We start from the raw sequence: 14339 nt of genomic DNA on the forward strand, positions 1-14339 counted from the left end.
TTTTCATAGAAGGCCTGAAGACTTATGAGTTGATGGTTGTTGGTGGTTTAAATGCTCGGACAAGTTTTGAAAACGTAGGCGGTGAAGCAGAACTTGTCCGTCTCTACTCGGTCCGACTCTCACCATTGAATGATTCTGCAAAAACACGATTTTGGATAACGTTAAGTACCTTACACCTTATGCAACATTTTAAGAATTCTTACTCTTTGTAATATCTACATATGGTAAATGTAGTATGTGTTAAGTTAGGGAGAGATAGACAAATAGAATATGGTTAATGTATGATGTGGGTTAGGTAATGATTTTTTCCATTATTGAATGATCTGCAGATTATTTTCTCAATTAGTTGATTAATTGTTTTAACTATAAAGTCAGAAAGTAATCAAAAAGCTCATCATAATTTCCTTTACCTGTGTGAAATCTTGTTTTATCCAACCGACATACAAAGATATAACATTTATGATGATATAAACAGAGAAAAGCATCAAATATTCACATTGTAGAAGCTCAACTCCCTAAAAATCCCAATCAATTGATTATCAAACAAGTTGAAATTGATATTTTCTGTTGATCAACAAATTGATTTAATAACTTAACACTTTGTTAAGGTTAGCATAGGGTTAAGGTTAAAGCTGCAATTAATGATAATAGTCCTCATAGAGTAATATATGGATTATTTTATCAATTCATTTTGACTATAATGTCATGGAATAGTAATATACTTCCTTATAGTGTTTATACTTAAAAAATGCCTGAAACAATTAAACAACAATCATCAAACTAGTTGAAATTTTTATTTTTCTGATTGACAGATTGATTGAATGACTAATGGTTTCAGCTGTAGTTTAAGGTTTAAAACAGAAAGATCCTGGTTACAGTTCATAAAAATGTGGAAAAACTAACTGGCATGAAAGTCAGACGTGCGACATGCCGACCATCACGCTTACATCTTCTTCTACAAGTCGGTCACGCTTCATTGGCACTGAATATATGGACATAATACATAGTAGTAGTAAAACTTCACACCACCAACTGAGATGTGAACAGTGTAGTGACCGGCAGACGGTAATGGTGGCGCAGGAAGACAGCGGTTGTTCAGAGAAGGCTTCTAGACTCGGTAGACCCCCCGGCGGACCCTGTGAGAGAGTAAAGGAGGAAGTACAGAAAACAAGAACAAGCAGAGTATGAATACATTTATAAACATATGACAGGAAAGGAGTGTCATCTAAATTATTTCCATTACAAGTTACCACAACTTAAAGGTATAACTGAGCTAATCTCACTGCTGCTCAACCTTCATAGTGGCATAAACCAGTCTGACCTATAGTCTTGTTTATCATCTACCATTAAATGTATTTCTGGAGAAAGTCTGGAGGTTAGAGACATGTTTACAACAAGACGGTAGTCGGTTTAAATACCCAAACAAGTTGGGAAAACGTAGGCGGTGAAGCAGAACTGATCCTGCTCTTCTTCTCCTGTCTCTTCATCCCTTTCAGCAAAAAAGCCCCAAAAGTTTCCATCAGAAAAAAAACATCCACTTTTTCCACCTCTACAGAAATGTCTAATTGTTTTCAGCAGCATGTCTACTGTGAATTTGTAATTGTTTGAGAACACAAAATAACAGCACAGAGGTTAGTAAAAAAAAAAAAAAAAGCTCTTGTAGCTGTTACCGCCTGTCAGACGTGGTGTTGCAGGGTTATTGATCAAGAGAAATGAGGACTGAAGGTTGCATCCTGCCTGCCTGTGTGTTTATTTAGCCTACAGTGAGCGAGGAGGAGAGCACGTCCTCCGAATGCCAATTAAGCCGGTGATGGTCAGATCATTGTCACGCCGTGCTGATGACTGGCAGGCCTGACAAGCCGGCTGAGCCGTGCATGTGGTTCCTTTAATTAATTGCCAGCGGCTCGGATACACGTGGGCGGATGGGAGCGAATGCGGATGTCGACGCAGAGCAGAACTCATGCTCGTATCATTTTTTTATTTATTTTTTTTTATGTATGTGTATGTGTGTGTGTGTATGTGTGAAACAAAGGGTGAGAAATTGGGGCAGAGTTAAGCTTCGCTGCTCTGCCGACAGAATGAAGTGAATGTTTTATTTTTTTTCCTCTTTTTGTTCCATGCGATTGATCTCAGAAGCACAATTTGTTGGTTTCTGCAGAGCAATTTGTCTATGAGCGAAGAACAGAATGTACCGCACTTATGTGAGGGTAAGCCAAAGGTTAACTTTACTCGCCCTAGAGAAGTGTGTCTCTTGAACACACACACTCACACACACACTCACACCAATGCATTTGAACCAATGGGCCTCTGCGGCTCGGTGTGTCCGATGTGCCGCAGTCACATTTAGGCACCAAAAGTCAACATTAGCATTTCAGAGGCCTATCTATTTTCATTAACTCAGTCTTGTATAAGATTTCCCCTAACTCCCCCGGAGCCTGAAGCGGTATCAGACATTTACGGGCTCCGGGGGGGTGGTGGGGGGGTTGGTTGCCATTTCAGAGCCTTGATGCATCACAAATTTAAATTCATTATCCTCCATAATTAAAGCAAATATATCAAAGACTGCTTACACTGCAGCGATACCATCAGTGAAGTCCAGAGGGACCGAGGCTCAGGGCCTGCAGCCCAGGTGGCTCCTAAGATATTCAAACACACACATTCGCACGCACACACACATATAAATATAGCATCTTGTTAAATGCATCCTCAGGGTTCCCTTTAATAATTTAACCCAAAAACTGTGAGACATCCCTGCAAATATCGCACTCGTCTTCCTGCGAAAAAACGTAATTGCAACCGCTTTTAATTATACTCCGGTCACCGCATTTAATTATAGTGTTCAGTCTGATGCTGGTGAAATGATTTTTTTTTTTTTTTTACAGCAAATCAGAGCTCTTTCAGTGACAGAAGATCTTTATAATGTTCCTGTAATACTCTCAGAGGAGCAGTGGGAATGTGTCTGGATGCTCAGCAGAGAATTAAAACCGACTTTATCATAAAATCTTGTGTTTTTTAATCTTCCTATGAAGCATTAGCAAGACTCTACTCTTGTCTAGTGTCTTATGTCAGGAAGCATGCTTGTATTTTACTAACATGATGATAAGGGTTTATTCACCTCAAAATGCACGCAGCCCTCGTCTGTAGCAGACAGATAATCAGTCCAAATAAGGCAAATCTGTCCTAACTTGACTTGCAGAAGACACACTTTCAGGTTTCTTTAGAGAGCTAACTGAGCAGCTGCACACTGCAAAAAATGTCCATCTGAGCAAGTCATTCAAGCTAAAATTAGTTTGACATTGTGGGTGTTTTTTTCTACCACAAGAGTGCATTTTACGACTTTATTAGGTAGACGACAGTGGAGAGATGACAGGGAATGATGGAAGAGACAGAGATCCACAGCTGGACATGAACCAGGGATGTTGGGGTTCATGGTTGGTGCTCTGAGCTCCAGGCTGCTAGGAGACCCCCCTCTGTTGAGAAAGTTTGAGTTTTAACCATCAATCGCTAATTCTTACCAATTCAAGGGACGTCTTGCTTTAATATACTTCTGATATTTATTCCAAAATGCATCACGTCCTTCATGCTGGACAATGTTTATGGGAAAGTTGACCATCAGACATTTAGAAGAGCAAATGTAGAAGCTTTCCTAAACTGAGGTTGACATTCACTAAATCAGTTTTTGCGTCATGTGATTAAATATTCTCTTACACTGCCGTGTTTCAAGATATTGTCACTGGACAGCAGACTGCAATGGAAATAAGTGTATTGATGTCGTTCTACAGGTGACATATTTCACTTAAAATGATTTAAGTCTGCATGATTCAGCAGGTTCAGTAAGTTTTTTTGTTGTAATTATTTCAGGGGCGTAAGCAGAACAAAATATTCCAATACGATCAAAAATACTTCATGCATAATCTTGTGGTTTCATAATTTTTTTTGCATTCTTTCATAATAAATCATTTGCAGCTACAGTTTGAGCACTTTGCTACCAAAACTTGAATAGTGAGTTATTTTATAACTTTATCCATGAATTATTTGAAGAGATCTACAACATATTAACAAACAGACGCTCTCTGATGCAGTGCTGCTCTTCCCTGCTGCCTACATGCAGACGGGGTCACGGGAGGTTTCTAAGACTAAATATATAAAACCAGTCAGACCTTCCCATCCTCTAGAACGTGTGTCCAAACTTTTCACCGTACTGTATGTCTGATATATTTTTACTTAAAAGAAAATAGAGCACACCCTCAAATTCACATGACCTCCTAGCAGTCATTAGCAGTCGGAGTAGAGTGGGCGCTCTGCCCAGGGCCCCACCTTACCTCAGAGAGTCCCATATGGAACCTGGTTTTCAAGGGTGGATGTTGAATTAGGAAGGGACCCCTTGAGGCCAGGGTCAACCCTGAGGGAAGTCAAAGAAATTTTATAAGGTGCAGTAAAGATCTTTTTGCTCGGGGCACAACTTAGCAGCAGCTGAGCCTTTAATGGGATGAAACTCGTCCCAACAGAGGGGAATCTGGTCCAACTGGGAGGCATTTGGGCTGAAAAGATGGTGAGTCTGGCTGACCAGAGGGGGAACTGGGTCAACCAGTGGCAGCATCCTTTACTTAAGTAAAACTATTAATACAATGATGTAAAAGTACTCCGTTATAAGTCAAACTTTTGCATTCAAAATTGTCTTCAATAGAAGTACATGTAAGTATTATCAATAAAATATAGAAAGTATAATATCAGTATAAGTATAAAAAGTATAAATAGGCCTACTCATGTGACTGATATATTATTTTATATGGCAATATTAGATTATTGATTCTCATGCAGACATACTGTTGTAGCTGGTCCAGGCGGAGCTAGTTTCAGCTTGCTAGTGGTTCCCAACCTATGGTTCAGACCCCCTCCACAGGGTCTCAAGATAAATCTGAAAAAAAAAAAATCTAAAGATCTAAAGATTTAAATAGAAACTTATGTGAGAGATTGCAATCCAAACAATGCACTGTATTTTTTAAGCTAATTGTGATGTTTTTGTCTGTAAAATCTGAATGTGTAAAGGAAGTAACCGTAGCTGTTTCCCTCTGAAATGTACTGAAGTAGCAGAAAAGTGAGATACTCTCGTAAAGTACAAGTACCTAAAAATTGTACAGTACTTGAGTAAATATCTTTGCCCAAATGTCCCCTCAGAGGCGTCATTTGTGTCTCTGCTATCTCATTTGGATAAACATGAAGCATTAAGATGTCCAACTGGGGCTACCCTTTCCTGGCTAAATAAAGATTTATTTTTAAAGAAATGTTTAAAGGAATAAAGGCCAGCCTGTGCCCCCCATGTGTGCGCCTCTGTTGACACTTCACTGTTAAGATAGACATTTTTTGCAGTGCAGTCTTCTCCTCCAAAGCCTCCGGAGCGCAGCGGTGCAGCAGGACTCCTGGCTGCCTGCTCGGGGCTGCTCACCTCCGGACATCATCATCATCATCACACCGCAAACCTGAGCTTGTTAATACCTGCAGGACTTGAAGCCTGTAATGTGTACATATGTTTTTTTTTTTTTTTTCTTTCTTTTACAGTAAGAGGGCGTATCCGCTTTCTGAGAGAGAGAGAGAGAGAGAGAGAGAGAGAGAGAGAGAGAGGGAGGGAGGCTGAGCCAGTAACGCGCGAGTGGAGGGAGTGGGAGGGCTTCTCGGGTGTTTTTTCGCTGGTTTGAAACATAGGAAGAAAACAGTGAAACAGCCACGCCGCCCACTAAACAAGGCGAAGCGCGCGCGCGTCAACAATTTCGCAATCGCCGCTGCTGCCCCGTTTAAATGTACAGAGGAGCGGAGGAGAGCAGACACCCGCAGACAGACGGACGGACGGCTGCCGCTGTTACCCCTACAGAGGAACCCAACAAAAGGTGAGCTGTCCCTCCTCTTCTCTGCCTTATATATATATAAAAAAAGATGGTTTATTGTCTTGGAGTCCGGCTTGAAAAGGCGCTTCGGAGCGGCGAGGAAAAACGAAACAAAGTTATTTCCGAGGGGAGGGTTCGCTTTGTTTTTGCCGTGTGAAAGGTGGGAGCAGCATCCTTTCTTGTTTGGCTTTGTCTGCTCACTTTTGCGTTGTGCAGCGTGTTCGACCAGTCATTGAACACGAGATGCTTGATTAAAACGTTAATTCAGGTGCGCGTAATGGAAGAAAAACACTGTGCAATCTGCACTTTGATAGTATTTTTGATGATATGCGTGAGTTTTATTCTCACATATTCTCTCCAGCTCACACATTCTGTGGTTTAACATTTCCTTACACTATGTTCCTATTGTCTTACTATCGCCTTTGTGTTGTTATCCGGATTCCTACACCTTCAGCACACAGCTACAGTCTGTCTGGCCAGTTTGCACTAATGACATTGTCACCCATTGTTACAGTGATTGGATCTGATTAAGAAAAAGCAAATAACTTTTTTTTTTTTTTTTTTATCTCTCTCCTGCATGGACTCTGCATTCACATAAAGAGGAATTATTGCTTTTTGTGTGTGTGTGTGTGTGTGGTTTAGTGACACCCTGCTGCCACCCACTCCCATCACCATCTTCATGTTCAGTGCTGAATTGAAAGTTAAAAATTCTGTTTTTTATTAAAATTATCTTTACTTTCGACCACCTCTGGAGTGGAACCGCAAGGTGATAATGAACTATAAGTGGCTTGTTTCCCTCTCCAGTGTGTTTTTTAGGAGCAGGAGTAGAATTGATGAGTGCTCCAGCTGTGTCACAGGCCGTCTATGCACAGCCTGATGCAGCCGCTTGTTTGTTTCAGTTTTGTGAAATGCTTAAAAAAAATGGGTCAGATGAGCAGGATTTTCTGCATGAAGACTGAATGATGCCTTCCTCACTTCCCATTACATTTGTATCTAAGTCTTCCTCCTTGTAATCCCCCCCGTGATGTTTTTTTTTTTTTTTTTTATAAAGCCTGATTTGCTGGTGCTGGACTTCATCCAATATTTAGGATGTGTCAACTCTTCCTTAATTCTCCTGCTAACTTAATTGCCTGCAGGATTACTGTGTTCGAATGAGAGTTTATGTCATGTTTGATTTCTTGTTCTGCGAGCAGTAAACCTTTACTGCTTTTGTGAGCTGTTTCCTCCTTGCCTGTAAAATAATTCCCTGCAGTTTTTTCTTTGTGTCTCAAACTGATGATGACACACATGACTCTTATCAAAGTGTGCATCATTTATGGCCGACATTGTGCTTATAGCTGTATAGGAGGCAACCTCACATCCCCTATTGTCTGTTTCACTTCCTGTGTCACTGCAGTGGCCTTCAGCTGGTATCGACTGTAAAAGAACATGAACAAAAGCTTAATGTAATTGACTTTTATGCTATTTACTGCATTTACTGAAAACCACAACACAGAGCTGAAGCAAAATGCCAAACATTTGATGCTTCTCAAACTTTGGAGGATTTGTTGCTTTCCTCTTTTTCATATTGTTGTTAATTGAATACCTTTCAGGTTTTGTGTGCTGTTTGGACAAAACAAAGGAATTTGGAGATGTCACTTTGGGCTCAGGCGACTTGTGATCGTTGCTGGATTAACTGGTTAGAAGGCCTTGGGGGCGAAAATGAGTTCCTCCGCTCTCTGTGCAGTGTGCACAAACACCTGGTGCCTGGTTTTCTGTGCGGTATTTTGATGAAACTCGAATTAATTCAGGTATATGTGCGACGTCCGCACACAAAACTGAAACAATCAAGGTCCCTCTGGCTGCAACTAATAATTATTTTCATTATCAGTTAATCTGCCAATTACTTTCTTGATTAACCTTTGAATTGTTTAGTCTAAAATGTTGTGTCTTGTTTTGTCTGACCAACAGCACAAAATCCAAATATATTCAGTTTATTATCACATTATACAAGAAATAGCAGCAAATCCTCATAACTGAGAAGCTGGAAACAGAATATTTGGCCTTTGTGCTTTAAGAATGATGAATGATTCACCCATTATCAAAAAAGTCGCTGATTATTCTTCTGTCAATCAACTAATTGATCAATCAACTAATCATTTCAGCAAGAGGAGCCTCAAGATTAGATTATATAAAGCAGTACTGACCTCAATGTCAGTTGATATTGTGCTTTATTGACACAGTAAAAGGTTCACTATGCCTCCGTTGAGCTAGTTCAACCAGGTCTAAAGTCAAAGGGGTATATCCCACAGCTGCAAGGATTAGTCAGTTGACAGAAAATTAATCGCCAATGATTTGGATAATCGATTAATCTTTAATTAATAATTAAATTTTTTGGTTTCCATTGTCTTTTATGATAGTAAACTGAATATCTTTTGGTTGTGGACTGTTAGTTGGGACTAAAGGAGCTTTGGGAAACCATTTTCACCATTTTCTGACATTTTATAGGCCAAACAACTAATCAATCAAACGAGAAAATAATAGACAGATGAATCGATAATGAAAATAATGGTTAGTTGCAGAGCTAGTTTATACTGTAGCTGCTCCAAATGCCAAGACTCAAGGACACATGCTGTCATAGAGAGGTGCTAGACGTGATAAGTTGTACAAATGGGGATAATGGCGCCTACTTTTGGAGAGTCTCTTCTCAAAGGCATTCATGGTGTTGCACTCGGGTGTTCACACAAAAAGAACAACGTGAAGTAGTAGAAAAAAGAGCTTCAGAGACATTCAGATCCTCTGGACAGCAGGGGCCCGTACCACCAAATTTACAACATCTCACGTTAATGTTGACTCATTTAACAAATCAAAAGATACAAGTTTGATCATGTGTTGGGTCAAACGGGACTCTGGTGGCCTTTGCGACGGTAAGCAGTCCTTGGGCCCAATCGTTGGATGAATTGGTCATGATTGTTGCTTTTGGAAAGTTACAAAAGTTGTCAGACGCTGCCCATCCCACCCCAATCTCAATGTTGGAATGGTGTGGAGGGAGGGGTCTTCAGACGCCGTTTGACGATCCAACAAGCACTTTATTTGAAGCGTATTGGTGATTAAGCTTGGAGGTTTTTGGGTTCCTGTTGGGGTTATTCAGCTTTGTTTGTGATGCTCATTAAACCGTGGACAGTGAAGAAGTGGTTAACTGAAAAATAATTGGTAATGAAAATGAATTGCAGCCCCATATCAAATGTGACTTGTTGGAGGTTGTCACTTGAACTTTTGTTCCTTTCCCAGTATCTCTAATCCATTGGTGGATAATTACATAAGTAATGTGAATATTTACATGGTATTTATAAGTGTTTGCCAAGTGCAATAAATGAACAAGGATCAGTGCTGTTGACTCATCAGTAGACAATGTAGTAGCAAGTACAAACATGTCCGCATGTTACAAGAACAACAAGTTTGTCAAACTGGGCGACGAAGGACAAATAGTTCTACTCTACATAAGAGTTCAGACAGTGTAGTCATCCATGCAGAGATAGATAGACAAAATCTTTTCTCTAAACTAACCATCACTGTCTGGCCAAGTTCACATCTCCAGTTTGTATTCTTTGGCTCAAACCATTGTAGGAATGTTTACGTTGCTGCATTTTTGTTTTCGATTTGTTAAAGTTCACACCGTCTGACTTTAAGCCATTCCTCTAAACAACAGGCACATGAATTTATAAGTCGCTTGTTTATTGGAAGGAGTAGTGGTAACCTGTCAACCTGCCAGGTTCGAGATTTTTGGCAGTGAGGGGCGGGCAGTCAAAACAAATCTGATTGCACCCTGCACTTTTAAGTGAAACGTGATGGATTTGACTGTGCTATTAGTGTGTTTATACAGCTCGAGATTAAGCGTACACAAAGAGGAAGCTGGATTTTACCTTTAAAACCTTTTCTGTGATTGCTCCTAATGTTAGATGACGAGTCACGTTTTCAGAGCTTTGAGTCCAAATGGCATTGTTCTCACTTAGACAAATAAACGAAACAAAAACAATAAATGTTCTATTAAACCTCTCATAGATTTGGGCTTATACAGTCGTTTAAAAGCTGCTGAGGCATTTCACTAATACAAAGGCAAACGTAGAACAACATGAGAAGGAGCAAAGGTCTGGAGCTGGCAAGAAAACGCTTATCACAGTCATTCAAATGCAAGTTGTTGAAACAAGATAAGATAATTGACTCAGGAAATATATGAAGCACTTTGTTTATTAGGTGGGGAATATATACTGTATGCATTAAGGTGGATAAATATCATGAATGCCTACAGGAAGATGAAGCCATTTTTGTTGTTTTGAAGATGTATTACTATGATAGACCCCACATTTACCCAAACACATGCTAGGAGAGGCTCCACCGCCTTTACAGCCCTCAGGAGGGATGAGATAAGAATGAGATAAGACACATTATCAGGGGTGCAAACATTGTCACCTCTTGGTGTGAATTGCCATTTTGAATCCAAATTATGTAATTTGTGTGATTCGTGTAGATCTGATGACTTTTTGAAATAGCCGGGGGGGACGGGGCAGTTTAATTTGAAATAACCGAAAATATACTTCTCATAATAACATGAAAGATCTCTAACGTTGTGTTTTGCACCGTTACTTCAGCAAAGCGTGGTTGTGTGAGGCAGGAGTTGCTCAGTGACATAATAATAATAATAATGAGAGGAAGACAAACAGTTCATCGACATTTAAACAACCCAGAAGTCAGAGCTGGCAGCCGCAATAACAACAGAAGTCCTCCTCGTGTCTCGCCCTGGAGCTCTTCAATTCTCCGGCTGTGTGTTCCTGCAGATATCAGCTGGTTAAAAACTTGTTTTTAAAACGTTAAATCGCGGAGTAACTGGAGCTGTTACTGAACCTGTTCAACCGCAGCAGTGGAGCTCCGGTTACATCACGATTTAAAGCTGGAGTGCAGGACTTTTGTCTCCCCCTTCTGGCAGTGAGAGTAATTACAAAAACACATCAACATGTGCTTACGTCATAGGCTAGGCTGTAGCAGACTCCGTCACTACTGTTGCAGCTGTAAAACGGTGGATTAATTGCCGTGAGCAGCACACAACCCCCGCGAAATGACTTGTTTCAATATCCATTTGATCCATTTGGTCTGATAATATTTGGAAAGTCTAGAAGAGCCACATGATTCAATTATTTTATCCCCGTTCAAGCTGGAACCTCCCAACATGAGATTTAAAAACTCTGTATACTGTGAAATACAGAGAGATTTATCTGGCTGTGATAGGCTTAATCTGCATTGTGTGAACTTGTTTGGCAAGAGCTTCATTTATATGTAAAAGTTCCTCACTGCAGGTTAACGTTTTAAAACAAGATTTTTACCAGCTGATAACCGCAGGAACAGACAGCCGGAGAGGATGTGAGGAGGATTTCTGATGTTTTTGTGGCTCTCAGCCAGACAGTCGCAGACAGTGGAAACCCCCTCCAGCAGGCCACCGCCACTGTTAGCTGCCGTTAGCTCCTGAAGCTAAAACAAACTGTCTCTATCAATCAGCATGTATTTGAAAATGAGCTCGGGGCTGGTGGAGTCGGGCGTTGTCATTCTACCATTTATATAAATTTCATGACGTAGAGAACTCGCAAACGATCAACTCTACGTCAGCATTAGCCGAACCTCTCCAGGGTGATTTTAACAGCAGATGACAGGTCGATTTTGATAAATTTGGTGTCAATGTCAATATTAATAGCGGCATTGATGTGTTTCATCACAGTACAGTCATATAATTTAGTTTACAGCTCAAAAAACATGTTTTTGTGTGCACCACCTCTTTAAAATCTTCATATTTTAGAAGCTACAACAAATACATTTCTGGCTTTTTGTCCTTAAAAAAATGATTATTTGGTTATCAAAATAGTTGCCAATTGACTTTCTGTCAATTGACTAATTGATTAATCAATGCAGCTGTAATTTTTTGTCCTCCTGTTTTCAGCAAAAATAAGTAATGAACACAAAACAATGTCAGAAAATAGTTGTAATAGTTGGTCATATTTTCTGTGTCATCACCGTTCATATCTATACAACCAATGTGTTTATGATTAAATTGTTTACTAGAGCACAAAATTGTTTACAAGAGCACAAAATTGTTTACAAGAGCAAAACAAAATCCTGTGGGAAACCCTGGAACTTTATTGCATAGTGGATGCAATGCACTTTAATACAATTTTGGACCCGGCTCTGCACTCTCTTGGCTGTTTATTTATTTTTTTAAGTGCCCTGAACCGATGTCCCCCTTACATTACTTCTGTAGGAGTAAGATTACATTAATTCTAGGGTGAGTTTTTCCTTATAATCGACTGTTAATCCATATTTTAAAGCTTATATGTAAAACATTTTCTTCCCAGGGGGTGCATCCCCCCCAGACACCACTAGGGGGTTCACATCTTTGTCAGCTTTTTCACTCCTGATGACTTTCCAACCCTGATTATATGACCAAAAGTATGTGGACAGTGTGTATTTTGGTCTTGGGCTGTTATTAATGGTTAGTCCCATAGTCCAAGTGAAGGGGAATCTTAATGCTACAGCATATGATTATATTTTAGACTATAGTGTGCTGGTCTTTTGTCCCTTTCCTGTTTCAACATGTGCACCAAGCCAGGTCCATAATGGTTTCCAAGTTTGTTCCGGAAGAATTTGACTGACTTGCACAGAGCCCTGACCTCAATCCCATCCAACACCTTTGGGATGAACTGGAGCTCCAAACGTGAGCCAGGCTTTATCGCCCAACATCAGTGTTGGACCTAACTAAAGCTCTTGTGGCTGAATGGGAGTAAATCCCTGCGGCAAGGTTCCAAAATCTGCAGGAAAAGCCTGAAACCAGAAGAGTGGAGCCTGTTACAGCAGCAGATTAATGCTCGTGGTTTTGGGATAAGATGTTTGGGTGTCCATATACTTTAATCAGTGTAGTAAAAGGGTGTTTTCAAGCCTATAATTATTTTGTTTGAGTCTGAATTGGTAGGAAGAAAATTCAAGGGAACCAAAATGCCTCAATTGGTTGTATCTGGAGCTGGAGCAGGAACGTAATCACAGGAAGAAGGTCCCCCAACCAAATGCAACGTACTTTGTTTCACTAGGAACTGTGGATTTTGCTCATGTGCATCCCAGCATGTAAATCACACCTGGCTTTGGGAGCCGTTTAGCTCAAACCTGTAGAGTACACCTGCAAGGTGAAGGTCTGATCATGTTCCCACCAGAAAATGAACCACTCCAGAATTCATTTGAGACCAGTTGCTCAAAGGGTCTTGGTACGGTTGTTTTGGTCTGCCCAAACGAGTTGCACCAAGGGGAAAACGAACTAGATTCTGCTTTAACTGCCTTTTGATAGGATGGATAGAAAATAAGCAATGAAACACAGTGGAATACCTCACTCTTTGTGCAAGCTGGGGTCCAAATGTTTTGAATTGCATTAGATTGTAGAGGAGTTTTGGATATTTTGTACTATACATCAAATCAACCTGTTTAAAGTTATGATGCTGTAAAAGCTCTTCAAACAAGGTCCTGTGCAATGCTATCAAACCAGTAATAAAACCCCAACAGAAGCAAACAAGAAAGACTGTCGTTTAATATCCGTGTCTGATACTAATTTTAGAAAACCTTGGACGAGCTCCAGATTATGCAAACCAATAGAATTCAGTTGTTGCCGCCAGTGCGACTAAATCTCTTGGGGAATATGTCGCCTTACATCACCTACACCTACCAATATTTACTTGGCTTTATCTAACAGCTGCCTGATGCCTTGTGTGAGCAGTCAGAGGGAATGAAGGTAAACATTGCATTTGAGTTTGCAGAGGCACAAAGCTTTAGACACGTTCACAGCTTTGAAATCGTTCTTCGGAGCTTAACTTGTCCTGGAATCTTATTCCAGCCTTTATTCTCTTTCTCTTTTACTTTGGATGGATGTGAGACATTTGAAATCTGATGCCTTAAGTCTGACATCAGAAAAGGGTTGAAGGTTTATTCCGTGTAAAATTGAAACAGGCAGCTTGTTTTTTAGATTCCCATGCAGGTTTTTTGGATCATTCTTTGCATTTTCAAAGGCTTTCATAATGGTGTTTCTCCAATTTTGATGATTTTCATGCTTTTAGATAAGTTGAATTATGTCAAGTAGTATAAAAAATAATATATTTCAGATTATTTTTAAGCTTGGGGATGATTCTAAATGTTTGATCCCTTGCAAAGCTGTCATCATTTCTTATTTCTGTTATCCCATACTGCTACCATTGTCTCTCACCAGATGCTTCTATCAAGTAAAGCACAGACATTTGCTGTATTCCTCAGTTTGAGCCAAAACAGGAACTGAAATTCTGCCCACAACTAGTCGCACCAGAAACAAATGACTAGTTGTGGTCTAACTTAGCTTAGTTATACAGGTGTTTACAGAGTGGAGATTTATGTATCCCTACATTAAAACAAGCTAGTCACTAC

General features: G+C 40.1%; 1 protein-coding gene across 6 annotated transcripts in view; it reads left to right on the forward strand.

The window, feature by feature from the left end:
• The first annotated feature begins 5322 nt into the window (after nt 1–5322).
• The window catches only part of rnf152 (ring finger protein 152), a 54705-nt gene continuing 45688 nt past the window's right edge, over nt 5323–14339 (forward strand). For all 6 annotated transcript variants that reach the window (XM_042399999.1, XM_042400005.1, XM_042400006.1 and 3 more), the window contains exon 1: nt 5323–5885. The gene's annotated coding sequence lies outside the window, so the exon portion shown is untranslated. The remainder of the gene's footprint in view (nt 5886–14339) is intronic.

Source organism: Thunnus maccoyii, chromosome 21, assembly GCF_910596095.1.
Source record: "Thunnus maccoyii chromosome 21, fThuMac1.1, whole genome shotgun sequence".
Taxonomy (NCBI): Eukaryota; Metazoa; Chordata; class Actinopteri; order Scombriformes; family Scombridae; genus Thunnus; species Thunnus maccoyii.